Source organism: Rhinoderma darwinii, chromosome 7 (assembly GCF_050947455.1).
Source record: "Rhinoderma darwinii isolate aRhiDar2 chromosome 7, aRhiDar2.hap1, whole genome shotgun sequence".
NCBI lineage: Eukaryota > Metazoa > Chordata > Amphibia > Anura > Rhinodermatidae > Rhinoderma > Rhinoderma darwinii.
In genome coordinates this window covers 10,500,215-10,512,567 of record NC_134693.1, presented here as the reverse complement: position 1 = coordinate 10,512,567, position 12,353 = coordinate 10,500,215, and the positions used below count along the sequence as shown (strand labels likewise).

The following is a 12,353-nucleotide window of genomic DNA, read 5'->3' as shown; positions in this document are numbered from 1 at the left end:
CTACTATAATACTGCTCCCTATATACAAGAATATAACTACTATAATACTGCCCCCTATATACAGGACTATAACTACTATAATGCTGCCCCCTATATACAAGAATATAACTACTATAATACTGCCCCTATATACAAGAATATAACTACTATAATACTGCCCCCTATATACAAGAATATAACTACTATAATACTGCCCCCTATATACAAGAATATAACTACTATAATACTGCCCCTATATACAAGAATATAACTACTATAATACTGCCCCCTATATACAAGAATATAACTACTATAATACTGCCTCCTATATACAAGAATATAACTACTATAATACTGCCCCCTATATACAAGAATATAACTACTATAATACTGCTCCTATATACAAGAATATAACTACTATAATACTGCCCCTATATACAAGAATATAACTACTATAATACTGCCCCCTATATACAAGAATATAACTACTATAATACTGCTCCTATATACAGGAATATAACTACTATAATACTGCCCCCTATGTACAAGAATATAACTACTATAATACTGCCCCCTATATACAAGAATATAACTACTGTAATACTGCCCCTATATACAAGAATATAACTACTATAATATTGCCCCCTATATACAAGAATATAACTACTATAATACTGCCCCCTATATACAAGAATATAACTACTATAATACTGCCCCCTATATACAAGACTATAACTACTATAATACTGCTCCCTATATACAAGAATATAACTACTATAATACTGCCCCCTATATACAAGAATATAACTACTATAATACTGCCCCCTATATACAAGAATATAACTACTATAATACTGCCCCCTATATACAAGAATATAACTACTATAATACTGCCCCTATATACAAGAATATAACTACTATAATACTGCCCCATATACAAGTATATAACTACTATAATACTGCTCCTATATACAAGAATATAACTACTATAATACTGCCCCCTATATACAAGAATATAACTACTATAATACTGCTCCTATATACAGGAATATAACTACTATAATACTGCCCCCTATGTACAAGAATATAACTACTATAATACCTCCCCCTATATACAAGAATATAACTACTGTAATACTGCCCCTATATACAAGAATATAACTACTATAATATTGCCCCCTATATACAAGAATATAACTACTATAATACTGCCCCCTATATACAAGAATATAACTACTATAATACTGCCCCCTATATACAAGACTATAACTACTATAATACTGCCCCCTATATACAAGAATATAACTACTATAATACTGCCCCCTTTATACAAGAATATAACTACTATAATACTGCCCCCTATATACAAGAATATAACTACTATAATACTGCTCCTATATACAAGAATATAACTACTATAATACTGCCCCATATACAAGTATATAACTACTATAATACTGCTCCTATATACAAGAATATAACTACTATAATACTGCCCCCTATATACAAGAATATAACTACTATAATACTGCCCCCTATATACAAGAATATAACTACTATAATACTGCCTCCTATATACAAGAATATAACTATTATAATACTGCCCCCTATATACAAGAATATAACTACTATAATACTTCTCCTATATACAAGAATATAGCTACTATAATACTGCCCCTATATACAAGAATATAACTACTATAATACTGCCCCCTATATACAAGAATATAACTACTATAATACTGCTCCTATATACAGGAATATAACTACTATAATACTGCCCCCTATGTACAAGAATATAACTACTATAATACTGCCCCCTATATACAAGAATATAACTACTGTAATACTGCCCCTATATACAAGAATATAACTACTATAATATTGCCCCCTATATACAAGAATATAACTACTATAATACTGCCCCCTATATACAAGAATATAACTACTATAATACTGCCCCCTATATACAAGACTATAACTACTATAATACTGCCCCCTATATACAAGAATATAACTACTATAATACTGCCCCCTTTATACAAGAATATAACTACTATAATACTGCCCCCTATATACAAGAATATAACGACTATAATACTGCTCCTATATACAAGAATATAACTACTATAATACTGCCCCATATACAAGTATATAACTACTATAATACTGCTCCTATATACAAGAATATAACTACTATAATACTGCCCCCTATATACAAGAATATAACTACTATAATACTGCCCCCTATATACAATAATATAACTACTATAATACTGCCTCCTATATACAAGAATATAACTACTATAATACTGCCCCCTATATACAAGAATATAACTACTATAATACTGCCCCCTATATACAGGAATATAACTACTATAATACTGCCCCCTATATACAGGAATATAACTACTATAATACTGTCCCCTATATACAAGAATATAACTACTATAATACTGCCTCCTATATACAAGAATATAACTACTATAATACTGCCCCTATATACAAGAATATAACTACTATAATACTGCTCCTATATACAAGAATATACCTACTATATTACTGCTCCTATATACAAGAATATAACTACTATAATACTGCCTCCTATATACAAGAATATAACTACTATAATACTGCCCCTATATACAAGAATATAACTACTATAATACTGCTCCTATATACAAGAATATACCTACTATATTACTGCTCCTATATACAAGAATATAACTACTATAATACTGCCTCCTATATACAAGAATATAACTACTATAATACTGCCCCCTATATACAAGAATATAACTACTATAATACTGCCCCCTTTATACAAGAATATAACTACTATAATACTGCCCCCTATATACAAGAATATAACTACTATAATACTGCTCCTATATACAAGAATATAACTACTATAATACTGCCCCATATACATGTATATAACTACTATAATACTGCTCCTATATACAAGAATATAACTACTATAATAGTGTCCCTATATACAAGAATATAACTACTATAATACTGCCCCCTATATACAATAATATAACTACTATAATACTGCCTCCTATATACAAGAATATAACTACTATAATACTGCCCCCTATATACAAGAATATAACTACTATAATACTGCTCCCATATACAAGAATATAACTACTATAATACTGCTCCCTATATACAAGAATATAACTACTATAATACTGCCCCCTATATACAAGAATATAACTACTATAATACTGCCCCCTATATACAGGAATATAACTACTATAATACTGCCCCTATATACAAGAATATAACTACTATAATACTGCCCCCTATATACAAGAATATAACTACTATAATACTGCCCCTATATACAAGAATATAACTACTATAATACTGCTCCTATATACAAGAATATAACTACTATGATACTGCTCCTATATACAAGAATATAACTACTATAATACTGCCCCCTATATACAAGAATATAACTACTATAATACTGCCCCCTATATACAAGAATATAACTACTATAATACTGCTCCTATATACAAGAATATAACTACTATAATACTGCCCCCTATATACAATAATATAACTACTATAATACTGCCTCCTATATACAAGAATATAACTACTATAATACTGCCCCCTATATACAAGAATATAACTACTATAATACTGCTCCCATATACAAGAATATAACTACTATAATACTGCTCCCTATATACAAGAATATAACTACTATAATACTGCCCCCTATATACAAGAATATAACTACTATAATACTGCCCCCTATATACAGGAATATAACTACTATAATACTGTCCCCTATATACAAGAATATAACTACTATAATACTGCCTCCTATATACAAGAATATAACTACTATAATACTGCCCCTATATACAAGAATATAACTACTATAATACTGCTCCTATATACAAGAATATACCTACTATAATACTGCTCCTATATACAAGAATATAACTACTATAATACTGCTCCTATATACAAGAATATAACTACTATAATACTGCCCCTATATACAAGAATATAACTACTATAATACTGCTCCTATATACAAGAATATACCTACTATAATACTGCTCCTATATACAAGAATATAACTACTATAATACTGCCCCCTATATACAAGAATATAACTACTATAATACTGCCCCCTATATACAAGAATATAACTACTATAATACTGCCCCCTTTATACAAGAATATAACTACTATAATACTGCCCCCTATATACAAGAATATAACTACTATAATACTGCTCCTATATACTAGAATATAACTACTATAATACTGCCCCATATACAAGTATATAACTACTATAATACTGCTCCTATATACAAGAATATAACTACTATAATACTGCCCCCTATATACAAGAATATAACTACTATAATACTGCCCCCTATATACAAGAATATAACTACTATAATACTGCCCCCTATATACAAGAATATGTCATTTGCAGTAAGTAAATGATCAGCTCTGGGTAAATATAGGATAGATGTGGATATTATAGTGTTCTGCACATTCCTGGCATTATATACATCACATCTTCATTTACTTTTGCAGTTTCGCTCACATTCCTGGAGAATCCTCCTCGCACTCTGATTATAATATCTCCAGTTAACATGAACATCAACAGCCAACAATTTATAAGAGTGCGCAATAAATATACTCCTGCAATATGTTATAAATAGCCTGAGCACTCTGAAAGCCACAAGCAACCTCTGCTGACCCTCCGTTATTAAATCACGCGCTGGCAGATGAGATGTTTCTGTATTAACCTGGGAATGTGTTAAACTGTGGCCGGGCGTTGCAAAAATATACATTGCGCCAAATGTTAATGTGAACGGGAGACACAATACATCTGGAAATAAATGTATAGGAATGAGGTTTATATTGTAATGCAGATGAGTAATCAATTCTGGGGGTCACGGGGTCTTGTGTGCACTTTGCAGAGAAAGGAATGGTAATGGGTAACAGAAATGCACCTGTCTGGCTCACCGCTGCTTAGTCAGTGCAGACGTTTATCAGAAAGACTTGAGCACCAGCAAGTAACTTTGGGCCTTGTTCACACGGCGCTTAAAAAAAGCTAGCGTTTTTGTAAAGCGCTTTTTAAAATACAGGCGTCTGACGTATTTTTTTGGGCGCCTAATTAGGACTTAGACGCGTTTTCGGTGCCGAGACTTGACCTGACACTTCTTTTTTTACACGACGCGTGTGAACAAGGCCTTACAAATACTTGTCTTGCACTGATCTTGAGTTATATCAAGTATTATACTCCAGTCATATCCAAAGCTGCGTTCAGAAAAAGCTTTCCAGTCAAATATGCAGATATCTTCCAATGTATACTCAGGATCGGTTTTAGGGGGTGACAAACTGGGCAATTGCTCAGGGTCCTCTTGATGAGGGGGCCTCTGAGGATAGGAATCCCAGGACCAAACTAAAATGACCCATTATTATTTAGCGGTGTATGGTATTATTTGGGAATTGTGCAAATTACTTTAGGGTGAGTTCGCGGACACCGCGTCGGAATCCTCAAAATAAAACGGTCGAAATTGCTCCCTATTGATTTCAATAGGAGGCAGAGGCGTTTTTTTTCCCAGGGCGGCTTTTAGCTGCTCGCTGGGAAATAAAGCAGCGTGTCCTTTCAGCCGCGGTTTCCACCTCTGACCTCCCATTGAAATTATTGGGAGGCAGAAAAAATTGTCGCCGCTTGTTTCTGAACATTTTTCTCTGCGTTTTTTTGCACGCGGTCCTTGCATTAGCTTCAATGGCCATGGACGAAAAATGCTGCACAAAAACACTGACAAAAAAGGGCAGGCAGTTCAAAATCTGCCTCAAAATTCCAGAAGGAATTCTGAGACAAAACTCTGTGTGAACAGGGCCTTAGAGAACATACAGAAAATGTTAGCCACAGGAAAGATGTCCTGTGTGGTAGGTGGCGCTGTGATGGGAAGGAGGGGGTGATAACTGTGGGCACTCTTTATCTAGGCAAATGTTTGGCAATAGTAGAGGACTATGTTAGCACTGTTTGGCTCTATGTAGACGAATCATGCCACTCTGGACACTGGCATTATGCCGGTAATGGATGATTCTCTTTGGCACTGTATGGCAGAATGTGAGTATTATGAGTTACTGTAAGAATAAGGGGGGATTCACACGAACGTGTATTCGGTCCGTGCGGGCCGCGTTGTTTTCACGCGCCACGCAAAGACCAATACAAGTCTATGGGGCAGTACAGACAGTCCGTGCTTTTTGCGCAGCGTTTGTCAGCTGCGCAAAACACGTGACATGTTCAATATCTGAAGTCAATGGGTGCGTAAAAACCACGCAGGTCGCACGGAAGCACTTCCGTGCGAACCGACTGAAACAGCGCACCAGCTGTCAAAAGGATGAATGTAAACAGAAAAGCACCACGTGCTTTTCTGTTTCCAAACATCCAAACGGAGTGTCTTTTTAGATGAGCGAACCCGGACAACCGAACCGAACTTCACCGGGTTCGGCCGAACTCGTTTTCGCCGAACCCGGCAAAAAAATTTCCGGTACGCGACGTCAGGAGATAGTCACTGTCCAGGGTGCTGAAAGAGTTAAACTGTTTCAGCACCATGGACAGTGACTTCCGATCCCAATATACATGAACCTGTAAAAAAAAAACGAAGTTTTGACTTACTGATAACTCCCGGCTTCTTCCTCCAGTCTGACCTCCCGGGATGACAATTCAGTCCAAGTGACAGCTCCAGCCAATCACAGGCCAAGCACAGGCTGCAGCGGTCACATGGACTGCCGCGTCATCCAGGGAGGTGGGGCCAGATGTTGAGAGGCGCGTCACCAAGGACGCGTCACCAAGGCAACGGCCGGGAGGGAAGTTCTCGGTAAGTACAAACTTTTTCTTTTTTTTTTAACAGGTTGCTGTATATTGTGATCGGCATTCACTGTCGAGGGTGCTGAAAAAGTTACTGCTGATCAGTTAGCTCTTTCAGCACCTTGGACAGTGACGGGCGTCGACTAGCCTCATCTCTATGATGGCGGCTGCGCGAAAATCACGCAGCCGCGCATCATACACGGATGACACACGGAGCTGTCAAGTGGTTTTTCCGCGCGCAAAACGCAACGTTCGTCTGAATCTGCCCTAGGGATTATGCTATAATGCGTAAGAATTTAGGCTCAGCAGACAGTATCACACATGATAGGATTAGATACAGAGCTTAGCAGACAGTATCACACATGATAGGATTAGATACAGCGGCTCAGCAGACAGTATCACACATGATCGGAATAGATACACAGCTCAGCAGACAGTATCACACATGATAGGATCAGATACACAGCACAGCAGCCAGTATCACACATGATAGGATTAGATACAGGGCTCAGCAGACAGTATCACACATGATAGGATTAGATACAGCAGCTCAGCAGACAGTATCACACATGATAAGATTAGATACATAGCTCAGCAGACCGTATCATACATGATAAGATTAGGTACAGCAGCTCAGCAGACAGGATCACACATGATAGGATTAGATACAGAGCTTAGCAGACAGTATCACACATGATAGGATTAGATACAGCGGCTCAGCAGACAGTATCACACATGATCGGAATAGATACACAGCTCAGCAGACAGTATCACACATGATAGGATCAGATACACAGCACAGCAGCCAGTATCACACATGATAGGATTAGATACAGGGCTCAGCAGACAGTATCACACATGATAGGATTAGATACAGCAGCTCAGCAGACAGTATCACACATGATAAGATTAGATACATAGCTCAGCAGACCGTATCATACATGATAAGATTAGGTACAGCAGCTCAGCAGACAGGATCACACATGATAGGATTAGATGCAGTGGCTCAGCAGACCGTATCACACATGATAGGATTAGATACAGCGGATCAGCAGACAGTATCACACATGAGAGGATTATATACAGTGGCTCAGCAGACCGTATCACACATGATAGGATTAGATACAGCAGCTCAGCAGACAGTATCACACATGATAGGATTAGATACAGCAGCTCAGCAGATGTCACACATAGGATTAGATACACAGTTTCCCCAGACTATCACACAGGATAGGATTAGATACATTGGCTCAGCAGACAGTATCACACATGATAGGATTAGATACATTGGCTCAGCAGACAGTATCACACATGATAGGATTAGATAGACAGGTTCAACAGCACAGTACATCACAGAAGATCGGCTTAGATACACTAGTTCAGTAGACCGTATAACGCAAGATAGATTTAGATGCATCGGCTTAGCAGAGCGTATCACATATGATAGGATTAGATACATCGGATCAGCAGACAGTGTCACACATGACAAGCTTAGATACCCCAGCTCAATAGCACACTGACCCAAATGATTGGAGAATACTTGTAACTAGGGGTTGACCTGCTGTACACATGGCTGAGATACAACAAGGCCGTGTCCTCGTATATGTTCCCGCTGTCCTACGCATTGGGTGCTGCAGAGTTTTTGTTACCAGTCCCTGTTGAACTGAGGGGCATTGTCTTGACTTTTTTGTTGAATATGAGCAGATAAGTCAGCGCAGTAATGCAGAATCCGCCCGGCCGCTCTGTAACGCCGCTATGTTTGTAGGTAGACGATGGATTTGCAGCGAATGGATCCTTTTAATATGGCAGAACTCCGGAGGGAGCGCAGGGAAGTGCTCGCCGTGCAATATTCAATCACATCAGCAGTTGCTAGAAGGATAAATAAAATGTTCTTGTAATGGAAGTGAAATCCTGTAAGAGTCCCTCTTCCTGCACAATCCACACAAATTACCGGCATTGTTGTGTATAAACGGAGGAAATCGCAGCGAGGGAAGGTCGGGTCAGCGAGAGATCAGCGTTCACTGATAGATTCTACAGATGTTACTGCAATCCTCAAATCTGTTTACTTAACCGTTCTGAGCCCCCAGCGCTGATCATGAAACACAGGTACGCTGTAAATCTGCTTCATCCCAGGATCCCACTAAAATGAAGAAAAAAATCCCCCGAAAATAGAAGTCCCCAGTCGTTGTCTTTATCAAGTACCTCAAATTTCATCTGAGCCTGGGAAAGCTGGGTGACAACCAATATGGCTGCCATTGGTGGATTATATTCCAACAGAAGGCCTTAAAGGGACATTCCAGGAAAAAAATTGAAAATGCGGCTGAACCCACTAGCAGTTCTACTATATGTACCTAGTCCCTGACGTTCCGGAAATCCATGGAGGTCTCCAGGCGGCGGCTCCTTCAGAGCAGTTCTTGACAATTCATTTCACTGGAGGGTGTTGTACTTATATTGGATGTCATTTAGTAAGGACTCCTTCACGCATTTTGTTCTGGTACATGTTAATGACGCACCAAAAACACCACAAAAAAACTGCTCCGAAAACGACAACACGGGCAATTGCCGTTTTTGTTAATTTACGGTGGAGCCAGATCTGCCGTGATCAAGTGATCGCCGCAATGGCTTTAACCAGGGAGGGGTTGCCTCTGATTAGGCAGCACCTTTAAAGACCTCATGCACACGACCGTAGTTTTGCGGCCGCATACTATCCGTAATTGCGGATGGTATTGAACGCATTCTATCCTATGGGCCGATGCACACCACTGTGGGTTCCACGGTCCGTGCATTGTCGGGGAGGCCGGACTGCAAGAAAAAATAGGACAAGTCATTTTATGAGGCGCAGATTACAAGCCGGGCTACTTAAAATGAATGCACATCTTGTGTGTACATAGTCCCTTGATTTGTGGACGGCCCGCAGATGACACTCCTCGGGCCACCTGTGCCGTAATCGCGGACTGTGCACACGACTACGGTCGTGTGCATGAGGCCATAGATATTTATGGCATATCCACAGAAAATTGATGCTAGATGCGGGCGCCAGCTCTGATACCCACATCTCCAGAACGGGGGACCCCTGACCCCCGCTTGCTGAGGCAGCCATTGGACGTCGCATCTAGGTGTAGACTCTGTGGAGAGGGGGCTGGGCGTATGATAATCAGTGGCCGTTTTATGTTTAAAAAAGGAAAAAAAAAAAAGCTACACAAAAAGTTCAAATGTGAACCCGGGCTATGAGGATTTTTTTTTTTTTTTTATCGTATTTGGAGCGTGGTTTGATTATTGTAATCTGTACGTGCCCAGTTTCTTCCAGCAAAACTGCTTTCCAACAGGCAACGAAACATGTTTTAGCCATCAACTTCCACACACCGGTTCCCCCGGTCCCGGCTGTCCAGATGATATGTAATTGTATCAGGTTATTGAACTCAATTAAAAAAGGCAAAAAAGAAGTTGGCTTAGAGTTTATTGGCTGCGAAATGCTGATACTGTGAGACTTCTAGCAGACTGCGGCACGCATCCGAGCGTCTTACTAAGCCGCGGTCTACGGCGAGTTTTTTATATTATTATAAAAGTCGTGGCTTTGTCATGTTGGAGTAATTCCTCTGTCACTTTACTACACGATGATTTGTGTCGGTAGAATCCTACTAGCAATAAACAACAAAATGTCATACGTGGTGACATCACTCTATATAGGATTTATATACATTTCATAGAATAAAGTAACTGTCCCCCTTCAACACCATTTTTTTGTAATCCTAAATCCAAAATTCTGTGCTTTTTAATTTCATAATGTTTTATAGGTGCTTGTACTCCAATTTACTAATACAAATCTCCAAATCCCCTGTATAGCTTCTCACAGCCATAGTATATAACATTCTAGTTGCCTGCAGCCACCACTAGGGGGAGCTCACTGCATAAGGTTTATAATTTTGTTAGTTAGGAGCAGTATAAATCTGTATGCTCGGATCTCCCCCTAGTGGTGGCTACAGGTAGACCGAATGTTATCATTCACGGTGTACAGGTAAGCAGGAGATTTGGAGCTCTGTATCAGAAAAACTTAGCTGTATAGATATATAGTATATTGATAATCATTGTGCAGCGCAACTCTGCATTGCCCACATATGGGGCCACTATTCTCATATGTGGCAGGGGGCCAGTGGGTCCCCCAGGTATGCCGTTCTTCGCACTATGGAAGTCTATGCAACCAAGCATAGGAACGGCTCCCTCTGTAGGATAGTATATGAAATGCAGATGCCTGGGTGGTTCTGCAGTAATGCGCGGGAAGACGAAACTCTCATTGTCAACCTCCAATTCCCCCTTTACTTCTTTTGCTGCACTTGGATTGGACCATAGTGTACGGCGGGCACCCTTGCCCACGACGTGACTTTGACGGAGGAGAGGGCACTTGCTCCTGCCATGCCCCATAGACGTACCCACACTCTGTGCTAGGAATATCACTGCTATGAATGTGATGGTAACCTAGTTCATGTCATTTATTCTATGTATGCGTCATGGCGTGTTGGCAGAAAGTCATGAGTTACTATGAAACAACTATTTCTGTGTAATGTTGTGATTGCTTTATGGCCGGTCGGGTTCACTGGAAATTCAACGCTTGTTCCTGAATACTTAACCCGGTCATTGTGGAGATTTGTTTAATATTCGCTCCCTCTGACTTACATCAGCAGACACAGGAAGAGACAAGCCAAGGATTCCTCCCCGCAGATACCGAGCAGAATATCCGCACTCTGCTATGTGTCCCCTCCAATGAATCTATCTGTAATAAGAGAGGAATTCAATGTCTCCCCATCTTCATCATCTCCACTTTCTACAATATCTTAAACCGTATCTGTGTTTAAAATTAGGGAAAGATTTATTAAGACTAGAATTGTATAAACCCAGTTGTAACCTTAAGTGTGTAGGAGTTAAATGCTCCAAATATATTAAGAGGCACGTGCTTTTATAATAAGTTTGGCGCATTTTGGTCTGGGCTAAAGTCAAAAAATGAAAGCTACGCCTACTATGACCAGGTGTAGATTTGCGCCACTTTTTGCACTATTAAACATATTACATTTGTTGGACCTCTGTTGACCACATCCCTTTCCTCTACACCCCACCAGAAAAGAAAATGTGCTAATTATAGCACAAATATGGTGTGCGCCATAATCTGTGACTTTTCTACAACATTACTTCTTTATGTACTGATCCTGAGTTATATCCTGCATTATACTCCAGAGCTGCACTCACTATTCTGATGGTGGAGTCACTGTGTACATACATTACATTACTTATCCTGCACTGATCCTGAGTTACATCCTGTATTATACTCCAGAGCTGCACTCACTCTTCTGCTGGTGCAGTCACTGTGTACATACATTACATTACTTATCCTGTATTATACACCAGAGCTGTGCTCACTATTCTGCTGGTGGAGTCACTGTGTACATACATTACTTATCCTGCACTGATCCTGAGTTACATCCAGTATTATACTCCAGAGCTGCAC

At 39.2% G+C, this 12,353-nt stretch overlaps 1 protein-coding gene across 5 annotated transcripts in view; it reads left to right on the top strand.

The window, feature by feature from the left end:
- Positions 1 to 12,353, top strand: part of TM2D1 (TM2 domain containing 1) — a 152,437-nt gene that overhangs the window by 43,791 nt on the left and 96,293 nt on the right. Inside the window, exon 8 of one of the 5 annotated variants that reach the window (XR_012849954.1) lies at positions 11,533 to 11,735. The exons of the other annotated variants lie outside the window; for them this stretch is intronic. The gene's annotated coding sequence lies outside the window, so the exon portion shown is untranslated. Of the gene's footprint in view, positions 1 to 11,532; positions 11,736 to 12,353 lie in introns of those variants that run through there. 5 annotated transcript variants of the gene reach the window in all.